The following is a 10,494-nucleotide window of genomic DNA, read 5'->3' as shown; positions in this document are numbered from 1 at the left end:
ACTGGTGGAATACAAAGTCTAACCAGGTGTAACAAAAGAAAGCAAGTCTTAGTAGATTTACATAGAAATTACAACCCAAAACAGGCCATTTGGCTCAATCAGTACATGTTGATGTTTACCTTTACACAAGAAGTAGTCCTAATCTATCTGTCTGTCCTGTTCCTATATTGGTTTACTTTCCCTTTCCTTCAACGACCTATCTAACTTATTCTTAAATGTTGGCACGGGTCTCTGCTTCAATCAATAATTCTGGTAGTGCATTTCAAGCCACACAACCCTCTATGCAAATGAAAATGTTTCCCGTCTCTATCCTAATCATATTGCACTTAATCTTGCATCTGTTCGAATCTCTCCAATAAGGTTTCCGCCTTTGCCACTGCACTGAAACAGCCCTAATTAAAGTCACACATGATATCCTCTGTGACTGTGGCCTTGATGCACTATCCCTCCTTATCCTTCTTGACCTCCCTGTAGCCTTTGACACAGTTTACCACACAATCCACTTTCAACCCCTCTCGATTACTCAGTTCAGTGGGATTGCCCTCACTTGTTCAGATTCATACCTATCCAACCACAGCCAGCATATCTTCAGAAAGATTTCTCGTTCCACAACCCTCAACCATTACCCTCTGCCTCCTGCCACTAAGCCAATTTTGGACCCAATTTGCCAAATTGCCCTGGATCCCATGGGCTCTTACCTTCTTAACCAATCTCCCATGCGGGACCTCATCAAAAGCCTTACTGAAGTCCATGTAGACTACATCAACTGCTTTACCCTCATCTACACATCTTATCACTGCCTCGAAAAATTCAATCAAAGTAGTTAGACACGATCTCCCCCTGACAAAGCCATGCTGACTATGCCTGATTAATCCTGTCCCTCAGAATCTTTTCCAATAGTTTCCCAACCACTGATGTTAAGACTCACCGGCCTGTAATTATCTGGTTTATCCCTGCTACCCTTCTTGAAAAATGGTACCATGTTCGCTGTCCTCCAATCCTCTGGTACCTCTCATGTGGCCAGAGAGAATTTGAAAATTTGAGTCAGAACCCCTGCTATCTCCTCCCTTGCCTCACCTAACAGCCTGGGATACATCTCATCTGGGCCTGGGGATTTATCCACTTTTAAGCCCGCTAAAACCTCTTCCCTTTCAATACTGATATGTTCAAGTATATCACAATCCCCCTCCCTGATCTCTACACCTACATCGTCCTTCTCCATAGTGAACTTCGATGAAAAATAATCATTTAAAACATCACCTATGTCCTCCGGCTCCACACACAGATTGCCACTTTGGTCCCGAATGGGCCCTACTCTTTCCCTGGTTATCCTCTTGCTCTTAATATACTTATAAAACACTTTGGGATTTTCCTTTATCTTGCCTGCCAGTATTTCTTCATGTCCCCTCTTCGCTCTCCTAATCACTTTTTTTAAGTACCCCCTTACACTTCCTATACTCCTCTAGTGCCTCCACTGTTTTCAGTGCTCTGAATCTGCCATAAGCCTCCCTTTTTTTCTGATCCAATCCTCTATATCCCTTGACATCCAAGGTTCCCTGGACTTGTTGGTCCTACCCTTCACCTTAACGGGTACATGTTGGCTCTGAACCCTCACTATTTCCTCTTTGAATGACTCCCACTGGTCTGATGTAGACTTTCCTACAAGTAGTTGCTGCCAGTCCACTTTGGCCAGATCCTGTTTTATCATACTGAAATCGGCCTTCCCTCAATTCAGTACCTTAATTTCCGATCCATCTTTGTCCTTTTCCATATCTACCTTAAATCTTAAGAGTTATGGTCACTATCCTCGAAATGCTCCCCCACTGACACTTCTACCACTTGTCCAGCTTCATTCCCTAGGAGTAGGTCCAGTACTGCTCCTTCTCTTGTAGGACTTTCTACATACTGGCTCAAAAAGCTCTCCTGTATGCATTTTAAGAATTCAGCCCCCTTTAAGCCTTTTGCACTAAGACTATCCCAGTTGATATTGGGGAAGTTGAAATCCCCTACTGTTATTACCCTATTATTTTTACACCTCTCTGAGATTTGCCTACATTTCTGCTCCTCTATCTCTTCCTGACTGTTTGGAGGCCTGTAGGACACTCCCAGCCAAGTGATTGCCCCCTTTTTCTTTTAAGTTCTACCCATATGGCCTCATTTGAGGAACCTTCTAAGATATCATCTCTCCTTACTACAGTAATTGACTCCTTGATCAACAGTGCACTGCCACCTCCTCTTTTACCTCCTCCCCTGTCATACCTGAAAATTCCATACCCTGGAATATTGAACTGCCAGTCCTGCCCCTCCCTCAACCACGTCTCTGTAATAGCAATAATATCATAATCCCATGTGCTAATGAATGCCCTCAATTCATCTGCCTTACTAGTAAGACTCCTTGTATTAAAATAGATGCAATCCAGCCTTCCATTATTCACTTGTGCCTTAACAGTCAATATTTGCTCTGCCTTCCAGACTGACTCAGTTTCTCTTCTATATTTGACTGTGCATCACCCACTACTGTACCTCCACTCTGTATCCCATCCCCCTGCCAAAGTAGTTTAAACCCCTCCCCCACAAAAGCACTAGCAAACCTCCCAGCAACGATGTTGGTCTCATTCCGCTTCAGGTGCAACCCGTCCAACTTGTACAGGTCCCACCTTTGCCAGAAACAGACACAGTGATCCAGGAAACTAAAGCCCTCCCTCCTGCACCATCTCCTCAGCCACGCATTCATCTGCTCTATCCTCCTATTGCTATACTCACTAGCACGTGACACTGGGAGTAATCCAGAGCTTACAACCTTTGAGATCCTGCTTTTTAATCTGCTACCTAGCTCCCTAAATTCTTGTTGCAGGACCTCATCCCTCTTTCTACATATGTCGTTGGTACCAATGGGTACCACGACCTCTGACTGTTCACCCTCCTCCTTCAGAATGTTCTGCAGCCGCTCCATGACATCCTTGACCCTAGCACCAGGGAGGCAGCGTACCATCCTGGAGTCACGTTTGCGGCCACAGAAACGCCTATCTGCACCCCTTACGATAAAAACCCCTATCACTATAGCTCTCCCACTCCTTTTCTTCCCTTCCTGTGCAGCTGAGCCACCCATGGTGCCAGAGACTTAGTTTCTCGGGAATGCAGCAAGAGCCATCTCCCCCAACAGTATCCAAAGGGGAACATCTGTTCGATAGGGAGATGGACACAGGGGTCTCCTGCACTACCTGCCTAGTTCTTCTACTCTGCCTGGTGGTCACCCATTCCCTTTCTGCCTCAGCAGTCTTTACCTGCGATGTGACCACCTCCCTGTACGTGCTATCCACGATGATCGCAGCCTCGCGGATGCTCCACAGTGTTTCCAACCGCTGCTCCAGATCCGAAACGCGGATTTTGAGTAGCTGCAGCTGGAGACACTTCCTGCACACGTGTTCACCCTGGACACTAGAAGTGTCCCTGACTTCCCACGTTGCAGAGGAGGAGCACTCCACGTTGCCGAGCTGCCCTGCCATGACTTACCCTTAATTTATCCCCTGAAATCACCCAAAAATTAGATTATTTACACTAAGGACCTTGATTCCCTAAAAAAAAAACTACCTACTATATATTAAAAAAATGTAGACCTTTCCCTTTACTTTGTTACTTACCCAGCTATTTATAGTTGTGTTCTAAGAAACTATCCTGAAAACATTCTATGAACTCCTCATCTAAGCTACCTTTGCCCATCTGATTTTTCCAATCTATATATAGATTAAAATCCCCGCTGATTATCACTGTACCTTTCTGACAAGCACCCATTATTTATTCCTTTATACCCTGTGTGGTTACTGTTACTTCCAGAAGTGACTTCTTGCCTTTATCATTTCTCATCTCGACCCAAATCGCTTCTACATCCTTGTTTCCTGAACTTAGGTCATCCCTCTCTATTGTGCGGGGGTACCGCAAGGATCAGTGCTCAGGCCCCAGCTGTTCACAATCTCTATCAATAATTTGGATATGGAGACCAATTGTGATATTTCCAAGTTTGCGGATGACACAAAACTTGGTGGGAATGTGAGTTGTGAGGAAAATGCAAAGAGGCTTCAAGGGGATTTAGACAGGCTGAGTGAGTGGGCGAGAACATGTCAGATGGAATCTTCTTCTCTTCTTTGGCTTCCTTATCTCGAGAGACAATGGATAAGCACCTGGAGGTGGTCAGTGGTTTGTGAAGCAGCGCCTGGAGTGGCTATAAAGGCCAATTCTAGAGTGACAGGCTCTTCCACAGGTGCTGCAGAGAAATTTGTTTGTCAGGGCTGTTACACAGTTGGCTCTCCCCTTGCGCCTCTGTCTTTTTTTCTGCCAACTACTAAGTCTCTTCGACTCGCCACACTTTAGCCCCGTCTTTATGGCTGCCTGCCAGCTCTGGCGAACGCTGGCAACTGACTCCCACGACTTGTGATCAACGTCACAGGATTTCATGTCGCGTTTGCAGACGTCTTTAAAACGGAGACATGGATGGACGGTGGGTCTGATACCAGTGGCGAGCTCGCTGTACAATGTGTCTTTGGGGATCCTGCCATCTTCCATGCGGCTCACATGGCCAAGCCATCTCAAGCGCCGCTGACTCAGTAGTGTGTATAAGCTGGGGATGGTGGCCGCCTCGAGGACTTCTGTGTTGGAGATACAGTCCTGCCACCTGATGCCAAGGATTCTCCGGAGGCAGCGAAGATGGAATGAATTGAGACGTCACTCTTGGCTGACATACGTTGTCCAGGCCTCGCTGCCATACAGCAAAGTACTGAGGACAAGGCCTGATACACTCAGACTTTTGTGTTCCGTGTCAGTGCGCCATTTTCCCACACTTTCCTGGCCAGTCTGGACATAGCAGTGGAAGCCTTTCCCATGCGCTTGTTGATTTCTGCATCTACAGACAGGTTACTGGTGATAGTTGAGCCTAGGTAGGTGAACTCTTGAACCACTTCCAGAACGTGGTCGCCAATATTGATGGATGGAGCACTTCTGATGTCCTGCCCCATGATGTTCGTTTTCTTGAGGCTGATGGTTAGGCCAAATTCATTGCAGGCAGCTGCAAACCTGTCGATGAGACTCTGCAGGCACTCTTCAGTGTGAGATGTTAAAGCAGCATCGTCAGCAAAGAGGAGTTCCCTGATGAGGACTTTCCGTACTTTGGACTTCGCTCTTAGACGGGCAAGGTTGAACAACCTGCACCCTGATCTTGTGTGGAGGAAAATTCCTTCTTCAGAGGACTTGAACGCATGTGAAAGCAGCAAGGAGAAGAAAATCCCAAAAAGTGTGGGTGCGAGAACACAGCCCTGTTTCACGCCACTCAGGATAGGAAAGGGCTCTGATGAGGAGCCACCATGTTGAATTGTGCCTTTCATATTTTCATGGAATGAGGTGATGATACTTAGTAGCTTTGGTGGGCATCCAATCTTTTCTAGTAGTCTGAAGAGACCACGTCTGCTGACGAGGTCAAAGGCTTTGGTGAGATCAATGAAAGCAATGTAGAGGGGCATCTGTTGTTCACGGCATTTCTCCTGTATCTGACAAAGGGAGAACAGCATGTCAACGGTCGATCTCTCTGCACGAAAGCCACACTGTGCCTCAGGGTAGACGCGCTCGGCCAGCTTCTGGAGCCTGTTTAGAGCGACTTGAGCAAAGACTTTCCCCACTATGCTGAGCAGGGGGATTCCACGGTAGTTGTTGCAGTCACCGCGGTCACCTTTGTTTTTATAAAGGGTGATGATATTGGCATCACGCATGTCCTGGGGTACTGCTCCCTCATCCCAGCACAGGCATAGCAGTTCATGCAGTGCTGAGAGTATAGCAGGCTTGGCACTCTTGATTATTTCAGGGGTAATGCTGTCCTTCCCAGGGGCTTTTCCGCTGGCTGGAGAATCAATGGCATCACTGAGTTCCGATTTGGTTGGCTGTATGTCCAGCTCATCCATGACTGGTAGGGGCTGGGCTGCATTGAGGGCAGTCTCAGTGACAACATTCTCACTGGAGTACAGTTCTAGGTAGTGCTCAACCCAGCGGTCCATTTGTTTGCGTTGGTCAGTGATTATGTCCCCCCTGATTTAGATTTGAGGGGTGCCATCTTCTTGATGGTTGGCCCAAGAGCTCTCTTAATGCCATCATACATTCCTCTGACGTTTCCGGTGTCTGAGGCCAGCTGAATATGACTGCATAGGTGTTGCCAGTAGTCGTTTGCGCAGCGCCTGGCTGTTCTTTGTGCAGTGCTTCTGGCTGCTTTAAGTGCTGCGGATGTTATATCGCTGGGGGCTTTCTTGTCGTTCAACAGAGCAATGCGCTTAGCGGCTATGACAGGTTCCAGCTCTTCATTACGAGATTGAAACCAGTCTGCATTTCTCTTTGCACTTTTGCCGTAGGTGGTCAAAGCTGACTCATAGATGGCGTCTCTGATGTGGGCCCACTTGGTCTCAGCATCCCCTGTGGGAGTGTTTTGAAGGGCTGTTACAAGTGGATTTAGAAATTTTTGTAACAGCTGTGGGTGAGAAATTCTGCTCGTGTTGATGCATGGATGGCCCTTCTGCTTGGAACGATGCAACTTCTTTGGTCTGAGTCTAACCTTGCTGCACACCAGGGAGTGGTCGGTGTCGCAGTCCGCACTGTGGAAGCTGCGTGTGATTTGAACACTGTTTAAGGCAGCTCGCCTTGTGACAATGAGGTCTAGCTGGTGCCAACGACGCGATCTTGGGTGCCTCCATGAAACCTGATGACAGGGTTTATTGTGAAAGAATGAGTTGGTGATGCAGAGGTTGTGATAGGTACACAACTCAAGCAGTCTCTGCCCGTTCTCATTCATCCTTCCAACGCCATAGCGCCCAAGGCAGGAGGGCCATGAGTCATGGTCAGCCCCAACCCTGGCATTAAAGTCCCCCAGCAGGAATAGGTGTTGGGGATGCTGCTAATGATGTTATGGAGTTCCTCGTAGAACTGATCTTTAGCTTCAGGTGGGGAGCAGAGTGTTGGAGCATACATGCTGAGTAGGTGTACTGGACCAGAGGTGGTGAGCAGTCAGATGGACAGTATGTGTTCCGAGCCATTTGAGGGAGGCTCTATCATGCGGAGCAAGGAGTTTCTGATGGCGAAGCCCACTCCATGCTGTCTTGGTTCTTCAGGATCCCTGCCCTGCCAGAAGGTGTAGTCTTGCTCTGCTAGAGATCCACTCGCAGGGAGGTGAGTTTCCTGAAGTGCTGCAATGTCTACATTGAGTCTACATGTCAGATGGAATATAATATGGATAAGTGTGAGGTTATCCACTTTGGTAGGAAGAACGGAGGTGCAGAGTATTTCTTAAATGGTGAGAGATTGGAAAGTGTTGATGTCCAAAGGGACCGAGGTGTCCTTGTTCATAAGTCACTGAAAACTAGCATGCAGGTGCAGCAAGCAATTAGGAAGGCTTTGCTGCAAGAGGATTTGAGTACAGGAGCAAAGAAGTCTTGCTTCCATTGTATAGAGCATTGGTGAGGGAGCACCTGGAATGTTGTGTGCAGTTCTGGTCCCCTTGCCTGAGGAAGGATATACTTGCCATAGAGGGAGTGCAGCAGAGGTTCACCAGACTGATTCCTGGGATGGTGGGATTGTCCTGAGGAGAGATTGAGGAGACTGGGCCTGTATTCTCTGGAGTTTAGAAGAATGAGAGGCAATTTAATAGAAACTTACAAAACTCTTAAAGAGATAGACAGGGTAGATGCAGAAAGGATGTTTCAGCTGGCTGTGGGGACGCAATCTCAGAATAAAGGGCAAACCATTTAGGACCGAGATGAGGAGGAACATCTTCGCTCAGAGGGTGGTGAATCTTTGGAATTCTCTGCCCCAGAAGGTGGTGGAAGCTCAGTCACTGAGTAAATTCAAGACAGAGATCGACAGATTTCTAGTTGTTAATGACATCAAGGGATATTGCGATAGTGCAGGAATTTGGTAATGAGGTAGACAATCAGCCATGAACTAGAATGGCGGAGCAGCCTCGAAGGGCTGAATGGTATACTCCTGTTCCTATGTTTCTATCACTATCCTACTTACAGTTCACAATACCTCCAAGTTTGTGTCATCTGCAAGTTTTGATATTGTGTATTGCACACCCAAGTCTAGGTCATTAATCTAGATCAAGAAAAGCAGTGGTCGTAGTACAGAGCGCTGGGGAACCCCACTAGCTATCTTCCACCAGTCCAAATAAACTGTTCACCACTATTCTCTGTTTCTTGTCACTGTCCCTTTTATTTCACAGGCTTTAACTTTACTGACAAGCCTATTATGCAGCACTTTATCAAATGCCTTTTGGAAGTCTATTTATACCACATCAACTGTATTACCCTCATCAACACACTCTGTTGCCTCATCAAAAAACTCAATTGAGTTAGTTAAAACCCATTTAACAAATCAATGCTGACTTTCCTTAATTAATCCATAATTGTCCAAGTGACTGTGTTAATTCTGTCCCCAATTATCATTTCTAAAAGTTTTCCCACTACAGAGGTTAAACTGACTGGCCTGTAGTTGCTGGGTTTATCCTTGCATCCTTTTTTGAACAAGGATGTAATAGGAACAATTCTCCGGCACCATCCCTTTGGGTGAATTATCAACTTGAAGTACTGCCAGCCTATCTAACACCGTATCAATTTTCATATAATCATAGAATGGTTATAGCACACAAGGAGGCCATTCGGTCTGCTGTGTTTGTGCCAATTCTCTGCAAGAGTAATTCATCTAGTCCCACTCCTCCACCTTTTCCTTGTAGCCCTGCAAATTGTTTTCTCTTCAGATAATTATTCAGTTCGCTTTTGAAGGCCTCAACTGAATCTGCCGCCACCACATTGTCAGACAGATCCCATCCACTCGCTGCATAAAAAAGTTTTTCCTCATGTTGTCATTACTTCTTTTACCAATCAGATTAAATTGATGTCCTTTGGTTCTGGATCCTTCCTCCAATGGGAACAGTTTCTCCCTATCTACTCTGTCCAGATCCCTCATGATTTTGCGCACCTCTCTGAAATCTCCTCTCAATCTTCTTTTCTCCAAGAGAAACAGCCCCAACCTCCAATCTATCCACGTGACTGAAGTTCCTCATTGCTGGAACCATTCTTGTGAACCTTTTCTACAATCTCTCTCTAATGCCTTAATGTCCTTCCTAAAGTGTTGTGCCCAGAATTGGACACAATACTCCAGTTGAAGCCTAAGCAATGTTTTATACAGATTTATCACTCCCTTGTTTTTGTACTTATTCCCCGATTTATAAAGCTTAGGATCCCGTATGTTTTATTAACCACTTTCTCAACCTGCCCTCCAACCAATGATTTGTTCAGATATACCCCCAAGCCCCTCTGTTCCTGCACTCCCTTTAGAATTGTACCCTTTAACTTATATTACCTCTCCTCGTTCTTCCTACCTAAATGATTTAACACTTTTCCGCATTAAATTTCATCTGCCAAATGTCTGCACATTCCACCAGCCTGTCTATGTCTTTTTGAAGTTTTATCACTATTCTCCTCACAGTTCACAATGCTCCCAAGTGTCTCAACTACCTCCTCTTTCTACCTCCTAGTTCTAATGTAAGGTCACTGACCTGAAACGTTAACGCTGCTTCTCTCTCTTTCCATAGAAGCTGCCAGACCTGCTGAGTATTTCCTGCATTTCTTGTTTTTATTTCAGATTTCCAGCATCTGCAGTATTTTGCTTTTATTTACCTCCTCTTTCGCAGCATTTTCTTTCTTGGTAAAGTCAGATACAAATTACTCAACTATTACACCAGCAGCCGATGTTCAGCCTCAAACGAACCTGTTCCCACAGGAGAGCAAGCTTGAGGGTAAAGGCATGCTCGTGTCTGCAAATGAGACCTGACCCCCACAGAACCCCATCCGAGCCCTTCCATTTTTTTTCCCGCGCCTGACCCGACCATCAGTTAACTTACCTTCTAATTTTCACTTTGTTCCTTGCCTGCACAAGCTCGAAATAACTGTAACAAAACCACCTTTAAGTCCAAAAAGTAAATTAACATTACAGTCACTTACCTGAGGTGGTGATAGAACGTGGCCGATCCAACCCGACCCGGAAGTGCGACCCGAACCCAACACACGTGGTTGGGTAAGGGTAGCAGGCCTTCACCTGAGGAACCTTCGCACTGCATGGCCCGGGCTCCAGCTCACCAACCTCCCGCGCAAACAGCGCCCTCCCATTGGACAACACACACACCCTCCCCTTTCATTGGTGCAACCAGAAGTCAATCCAGTCAAAACAATTCAGCGCACAGCAGGGGCCCACCCCCCTCATTGAGTCGCCGCTGCCAATAGGCAGAGAATCCGTCAATCAACTGTGGGCACTATTGATTGGCCGGTTCGGAGTGCAGACATGGATTACGCGAACTAAATTACGATGAAGGAGTCTGTTCAAATAAAATAGCAGCGAAGATGCAGGGGCGGACCTCGTGTAAGGGAGAACGCACGCTGAGCCTACCATAAGACGATTCAGACAATGTAG

Source organism: Heterodontus francisci, chromosome 31 (assembly GCF_036365525.1).
Source record: "Heterodontus francisci isolate sHetFra1 chromosome 31, sHetFra1.hap1, whole genome shotgun sequence".
NCBI classification, from domain to species: Eukaryota; Metazoa; Chordata; class Chondrichthyes; order Heterodontiformes; family Heterodontidae; genus Heterodontus; species Heterodontus francisci.
The sequence above is the reverse complement of the archived record's forward strand: the minus strand, read 5'-3'. Positions refer to the sequence as shown.